The sequence below is a fragment of the Triticum urartu genome, chromosome 7 (genome assembly GCF_003073215.2).
Source record: "Triticum urartu cultivar G1812 chromosome 7, Tu2.1, whole genome shotgun sequence".
NCBI classification, from domain to species: Eukaryota; Viridiplantae; Streptophyta; class Magnoliopsida; order Poales; family Poaceae; genus Triticum; species Triticum urartu.
The window spans coordinates 110166473-110174961 of NC_053028.1; positions in this window are offsets into that span (position 1 = coordinate 110166473).

Here is an 8489-nt window from a genome sequence, read left to right on the forward strand (position 1 = left end):
TACTCTATGTACTTCACTTATATCTTTTGAGCTTTATAGTTTTGCTCTAGTGCTTCACTTATATCTTTTAGAGCACGGTGGTGGATTTGTTTTATAGAAACTATTGATCTCTCATGCTTCACTTAGATTATTTTGAGAGTCTTAATAGCATGGTAATTTGCTTAAAATCCTAATATGCTTGGTAGGCAAGATTAATAATAAAACTTTTGTATGAGTGTGTTGAATACTAAGAAGAAATTCATGCTTGATAATTGTTTTGAGATATGAGGATGGTGATATTAGAGTCATGCTAGTTGAGTAGTTGTGAATTTGAGAAATGCTTGTGTTAAAGTTTGTGATTCCCATAGCATGCACGTATGGTGAACCGTTACGTGATGAAGTCGGAGCATGATTTATTTATTGATTGTCTTCCTTATGGGTGGCGGTCGGGGACGAACGATGGTCTTTTCCTACCAATCTATCCCCCTAGGAGCATGCGCGTAATACTTTACTTTGTTAACTTTTAGATTTTTGCAATAAGTATATGAGTTCTTTATGACTAATGTTGAGTCCATGGATTATACGCACTTTCCTTCCTTCCACCATTGCTAGCCTCTCTAATACCGCGCACTTTTCGCCGGTATCATACACCCACCAAATACCTTCCTCAAAACAGCCACCATACCTACCTATCATGGCATTTCCATAGCCATTCCGAGATATATTGTCATGCAACTTTCCACCGTTCCGTTCATTATGACACGCTCCATCATTGTCGTATTGCTAGCATGATCATGTAGTTGACATCGTATTTGTGGCAAAGCCACCATTTATAATTCTTTCATACATGTCACTCTTGATTCATTGCACATCCCGGTACACTGCCGGAGGCATTCATATAGAGTCATATTTTGTTCTAAGAATCGAGTTGTAATTCATGAGTTGTAAGTAAATAAAAGTGTGATGATCATCATTTTTAGAGCATTGTCCCGGTGAGGAAAGGATGATGGAGACTATGATTCCACCACAAGTCGGGATGAGACTCCGGACGAAAAAAAAGAGGCCATAAAAAAGGAGAAAGGCCCAAATAAAAAATGAGAGAAAAATAGAGAAGGGACAATGTTACTATCCTTTTACCACACTTGTGCTTCAAAGTAGCACCATGATCTTCATGATAGAGAGTCTCTCATTATGTCACCTTCATATACTAGTGGGAATTTTTCATTATAGAACTTGGCTTGTATATTCCAATGATGGGCTTCCTCAAAATGCCCTAGGTCTTTGTGAGCAAGCGAGTTGGATGCACACCCACTTAGTTTCTTTTGAGCTTTCATATACTTATAGCTGTAGTGCATCCATTGCATGGCAATCCCTACTCACTCACATTGATATCTATTGATGGCCATCTCCATAGCCCGTTCATACGCCTAGTTGATGTGAGACTATCTTCTCCCTTTTTGTCTTCGCCACAACCACCATTCTATTCCACCTATAGTGTTATATCCATGGCTCACGCTCATGTATTGCGTGAAGATCGAAAAAGTTTTGAAAATGTCAAAAGTATGAAATAATTGCTTGGCTTGTCATCGGGGTTGTGCATGATTTAAATACTTTGTGTGGTGAAGATAGAGCATAGCCAAACTATATGATTTTGTAGGGATAGCTTTCTTTGGCCATGATATTTTGAGAAGACATAATTGCTTTGTTAGTATGCTTGAAGTATTATTATTTTTATATCAATATGAAGTTTTGTCTTGAATCTTTCGAATCTGAATATTCATACCACAATTAAGAAAATTTACATTGAAATTATGCCAAGTAGCACTCCGCATCAAAAATTCTATTTTTATCATTTACCTACTAGAGGATGAGCAGAATTAAGCTTGGGGATGCTTGATACGTCTCCAACGTATCTATAATTTTTGATTGCTCCATGCTATATTATCTACTGTTTTAGACATTATTAGGCTTTATTTCCACTTTTATATTATTTTTGGGACTAACCTATTAACCGGAGGCCCAGCCCAGAATTGTTATTTTTTGCCTGTTTTAGGGTTTCGAAGAAAAGGAATATCAAACGGAGTCCAAACGGAATCAAACCTTCGGAAATGTGATTTTCTCATCAGATAAGATCCAGGAGACTTGGACCCTCCGTTAAGAAAGCCACGAGGTGCTCACAAGGGTAGCCCCCCCCCTAGGGCACACCCCCTGCCTCGTGGGCCCCTCGAAGCTCCACCGACGTACTTCTTCCTCCTATATATATCCACGTACCCCCAAACGATCGGGGACGGAGCCAAAAACCTAATTCCACCGCCGCAACTTTCTGTATCCACGAGACCCCATCTTGGGGCCTGTTCCGGAGCTCCGCCGGAGGAGGCATCGATCACGGACGGCTTCTACATCATCATCCAAGCCCCTCCGATGAAGTGTGAGTAGTTTACTTCAGACCTATGGGTCCATAGCTAGTAGCTAGATGGCTTCTTCTCTCTTTTTGGATCTCAATACAATGTTCTCCCCCTCTCTCGTGGAGATCTATTCGATGTAATCTTCTTTTTGCGGTGTGTTTGTTGAGACCGATGAATTGTGGGTTTATGATCAAGTCTATCTATGAATAATATTTGAATCTTCTCTGAATTATTTTATGTATGATTGGTTATCTTTGCAAGTCTCTTCGAATTATCTGTTTGGTTTGGCCTACTAGATTGGTTGTTCTTGCCATGGGAGAAGTGCTTAGTTTGGGTTCAATCTTGCGGTGTCCTTTCCTAGTGACAGAAGGGGCGGCAAGGCACGTATTGTATTGTTGCCATCGCGGATAACAAGATGGGGTTTTATCATATTGCATGAAACTATCCCTCTACATCATGTCATCTTGCTTAAGGCGTTACTCTGTTTTTAACTTAATACTCTAGATGCATGCTGGATAGCGGTCGATGAGTGGAGTAATAGTAGTAGATGCAGAATCGTTTCGGTCTACTTGTCTCGGATGTGATGCCTATATACATGATCATACCAAGATATTCTCATAACTATGCTCAATTCTGTCAATTGCTCAACAGTAATTTGTTCACCCACCGTAGAACACTTATGCTCTTGAGAGAAGCCACTAGTGAAACCTATGGCCCCCGAGTCTCTTTCTCATCATATCAATCTCCATCACTTTACTATTGCTTTGCTTTTACTTTGCTTCTACTTTATTTACTTTGCATCTCTATACCAAAAATACCAAAAAGATATTATTTATCATCTCTATCAGATCTCACTTTCGTAAGTGACCGTGAAGTGATTGACAACCCCTAAGCGCGTTGGTTGCGTTGAGCTATTGTTTTTGTGTAGGTACGAGGGACTCGAGCGTAGCCTCCTACTGGATTGATACCTTGGTTCTCAAAAACTGAGGGAAATACTTACGCTACTTTGCTACATCATCCCTTCCTCTTCGGGGAAATCCAACGTAGTGCTCAAGAGGTAGCAGTGCTCATACATTTTCATTGTATCATCCATGATAGTTTATTGTCCTTTTTATGCTTTCTTCTTGTGTGTTTAATAAACCTTAAGAAAAACAAAAAAAATTAGTTGTAGCTTTTAGTTAGTTTAATTTCCATGCTTGTAGTAGTAATTAAAAAGAAAACCCAAAAAGATTTCATGTTCTTCTTTTGCTTGTTGGGAGCTTTCCCGTGTAAATAGTTTTATTTCTTTCCTTTTCTTTGGGGGCCGATAGGAGAAGACCATAATTAAATTGTTGAAGTGGCTCTTATATGCATACTTTCTGATCTGACAAAAGAGCCCATATTGCCTTGTCTTCTCCTATTTATTGAATGCTTGTAGATTCCAGCTTAGTCCAATGCACGTGCACTATTATTATTATTCACACTATTCGGTCGTGCAAGTGAAAGGCAATTATGATGTTATATGATGGACTGGTTGAGATGAGAAAAGTTGGTATGAACTCGACCACTTTTGTTTTTGTAAATATGATTAGTTCATCGTTCCTGATTCAGCCTATTATGAATAAACATGTTTGCAATGACAACTAGAGATCATAGTTTCTTGTGCCATGCTTGATTAGCTATGAGTTATAATGGTTTACCTTGTGTGCCAACATGCTATTGAGATAGTTGTGATGTGGTATGATAGGGTGGTATCTTCCTCTGAATGATTTAAGTGACTTGACTTGGCACATGTTCACGCATGTAGTTGAAACAAAATCAACATAGCCTTCACGATATTTATGTTCATGGTGGATTATATCCTACTCATGCTTGCATTTGGTGTTGATTAATTTTAATGCATGTTCATGACTGTTGTCGCTCTCTAGCTAGTCGCTTCCCAGTCTTTTGCTAGCCTTCACATGTACTAAGCGGGAATACTGCTTGTGCATCCAAACTCATTAAACCCCAAAGTTATTCCACATGAGTCCACTATACCTACCTATATAGGGTATCTACCTGCCGTTCCAAGTAAATTTGTATGTGCCAAACTCTAAACCTTCCAATAAATATCCTATTTTGTATGCTCGAATAGCTCATGTATCAACTAGGGCTGTGTGTATCTTCCATGTTAGGCGGGTTATTCTCAAGAGGAGTGGACTCCGCTCCTCACTCATGAGATAAATGGCTGGGCACCGGGATGCCCAGTCCCATGCTTTATGCAAACTAAATCAAAATAATTGCAAGCAAAACTCCCCCTGGGACTCTTGTTAGTTGGAGGCACTCGTTGTTTCGAGCAAGCCATGGATTGATGCTTGTTGGTGAAAGGGGGAGTATAAACTTTACCATTCTGTTTGGGAACCGCCTATAATGTGTGTAGCATGGAAGATATCGGCATCTCTTGGTTGTTATGTTGATAATGAAAGTATACCGCTCAAAATAGTCAATAAGATAGTCAGTCCTTGGTCTTTAAAGCTGCTCTGCATTTATGTTTTGCGGTCTCAGAAAGGGCTAGCGAGATACCATCTTGTTACATCATATTATGATTGTTTTGAGAAAGTGTTGTCATCCGAGATTTATTATTATGCCTCGCTAGTTGATTATGCTATTGATATGAGCAAACTTGAGAGCTATGCGTTATTGCAAATGTGGTTAGTTATAATCTTTGCCGAAAACTTGAATGTTGGCTTTACATATTTACAACAACAAGAGCAAACAGAGTTTGTAAAAGTTTTTCTTTATCGCTTTCAGTTTTTCAACTGAATTTCTTGAGGACAAGCAAAGGTTTAAGCTTGGGGGAGTTGATACGTCTCCAACGTATCTACTTTTCCAAACACTTTTGCCCTTGTTTTGGACTCTAACTTGCATGATTTGAATGGAACTAACCCGGACTGACGTTGTTTTAAGCAGAATCACCATGGTGTTATTTATGTGCAGGAGCAAACATTCTCGGAATGACCTGAAACTTCACGGAGCCACTTTTCAGAAAATAAGAAAAATACCTGCAAAAGATGAAGGCCAGGGGGCCCACCACCTCCCCACGAGGGTGGGGGGTGCGCCTGCCCCCCTAGGGCGCGCCCCCCTACCTCGTGGGCTCGCTGTTGACTCTCCGACTCCAACTCCACCTCCATATATTGAGTTTCGGTGAGAAAAAAATCAGGGAGGAGAAATCATCGCGTTTTACGATACGGAGCCGCCGCCAAGCCCTAAAACCTCTCGGGAGGGCTGATCTAGAGTCCGTTCGGGGCTTCGGAGAGGGGAATCCGTCGCCATCATCATCATCAACCATCCTCCATCACCAATTTCATGATGCTCACCACCGTGCGTGAGTAATTTCATCGTAGGCTTGCTGGACGATGATGGGTTGGATGGGATCTATCATGTAATCGAGTTAGTTTTGTTAGGGTTTGATCCCTAGTGTCCACTATGTTCTGAGATTGATGTTGATATGACTTTGCTATGCTTAATGCTTGTCACTAGGGCCCGAGTGCCATGATTTCAGATCTGAACCTATTATGTTTTCATCAATATATGAGTGTTCTTGATCCTATCTTGCAAGTCTATAGTCACCTATTATGTGTTATGATCCGTTAACCCCGAAGTGACAATAATTGGGATACTTACCGGTGATGACCATAGTTTGAGGAGTTCATGTATTCACTATGTGTTAATGCTTCGTTCTGGTACTCTATTAAAAGGAGGCCTTAATAGCCCTTAGTTTCCGTAGGGACCCCGCTGCCACGGGAGGGTAGGACAAAAGATGCCATGCAAGTTCTTTTCCATAAGCACGTATGACTATATTCGGAATACATGCCTACATTATATCAATGAACTGGAGCTAGTTCTGTGTCACCCTAGGTTATGACCGTTACATGATGAACCGCATCCGGCATAATTCTCCATCACTGATCCATTGCCTACGAGCTTTCCATATATTGTTCTTCGCTTATTTACTTTCCCGTTGCTATTGCTATCATCACTACAAAACACCAAAAACATTACTTTTACTACTGTTACCTTTTGCTACCGTTACCACTACTATCATATTACTTTGCTACTAAACACTTTGCTGTAGATATTAAGTTTCCAGGTGTGGTTGAATTGACAACTCGGCTGCTAATACTCAAGAGTATTCTTTGGCTCCCCTTGTGTCGAATCAATAAATTTGGGTTGAATACTCTACCCTCGAAAACTGTTGCGATCCCCTATACTTGTGGGTTATTAGCACGCATCCTAGCGGTTCTTTCTTTGCACTCATCAATGGAAATTATCATGGCTTTGAGAGACTCATTGATATCATGCTTAGCTGGAATAGATCTAAGTTTCAAAGAATCAACATCAAGAGAAATTCTATCAATGTTCCTAGCCAAATCATCAATCTTAGCAATTTTTCTTCAGTCATAGCATTGAAATTCTTTTGCGGAGTAATAAATTCTTTAATATTAGATTCAGAATCAGAGGGCATCTTATTATAATTTCCAAAAGAATTGTTGTAGGAATTACCGTAATTATTAGAGAAATTACTAGGATAAGGCCTAGGATTAAAATTTCCTCTATACGCGTTGTCGGTGTCAAAACCGGCGGATCTCGGGTAGGGGGTCCCGAACTGTGCGTCTAGGCCGGATGGTAACAGGAGGCAAGGGACATGAAGTTTTACCTAGGTTCGGGCCCTCTTGATGGAGGTAAAACTGTAACATCCCAAATTTTCAATTTGGAATGTTATACATTAGATCATCATGCATATCATATTTTATTTTGCATTTTGGTTGATCCTAGAAATTCTACGCAACTCAAAGACCCACGGAGAGAGTTGGGGATTTCCTTATTTTCATATTTGAGTTTTCTCAAATTTTCAGAATAGGATCGTTTGATTTTATTTATTTTATCATCAATTATTTCTATTACAAAAGTATGAGAGAGGGAATAAAATGACTTTCCCAAAATAAAGAAATATTGAGGATTTAATAATAAAATCAAATAAGATTTTATTTCGGAGTTTTTCGGTGTTTTATTTGAATTTAGGAAAAATGTGTGTTTTTTAAAATTGCATTTAGGTCCCAAATAAATGTTCACCTTGTGCGGCTTGATTTTAGAAGCCCGTGAAAATTTATTTCGGAATTTTTGGAGTCCGTTTAGTATTTCTTTTTATTTTTCTTCCGAGCGGAATAATAAAAAAACGAACCGACCTACGGGCCGTGTCCGACTAGGACTCCGGCCCGAGGGGGGGCTTTATAAGCCGGGGCAGCCCACCCCGAGGGAAACCCTAGCCAGCCCCCAGCCCAGCCCAGCCGCCGCCGACGTCCGCCGCCGCCGCCGTCAGATTCCGCCGCCGAGGTTCGTCGCGCCTTGATTTCCGTGCCGAAAAAAAGTGAAAAAAATCGGCGTTCATCGTTTTTCTTTTTCTCGGATTAAATCCGTGATTTTTCTGATCGCGATTCCTGATCCGATTTTCGTTTTAGTTTAACTTTTCGCTCGTTTATCGGAATCAGGCGATTCAAGCGCCTAGGGATTCGTCTCGAAACCCTCTATCCATTTAACCAACTTAAACAAGTTTTTGTTACTGTAAAATTTGCCCTAGATCCAGATTAGTAGAACGAAGTTGTTTTCTTTCGCAGTTTGATTTTCGTTGCTTCATTCGATTTGATTCTTTTTGCCAACCGGAGTTCTTAAGTTGAACCTTCTGGTTAGATCTCTTATTTGAGTTTTACCTGTGCATTAGATGAGTACTTATTGTATGCTTGTTTATTTGTTTGCGATAGAGTACCCGGAGTGCGCCGCATGTTACTTCGAATCGTTAGGTTTCGCGGATCATCAGCAAGGCAAGTAACACTTTGATCATACCTTTTCTACTACCCAGTTTTATTGCATTAGATCAATCCTCACACATTGCATGATTAGGATCTAATTAAATTGTGGGATGGGAAGTAGATGAGGTAGTACCTATTACCTGTTATTATCAAACCTTTGGGAGTTACTTCTACGTTTGCTTATTATGCCATGCTATGCTAGTAGACATGGATTGGGTGAGTGATATCCATGACAGATGTGAGATTGTTAATTTAATGGTTTATCTAAGGTGGCAACTTA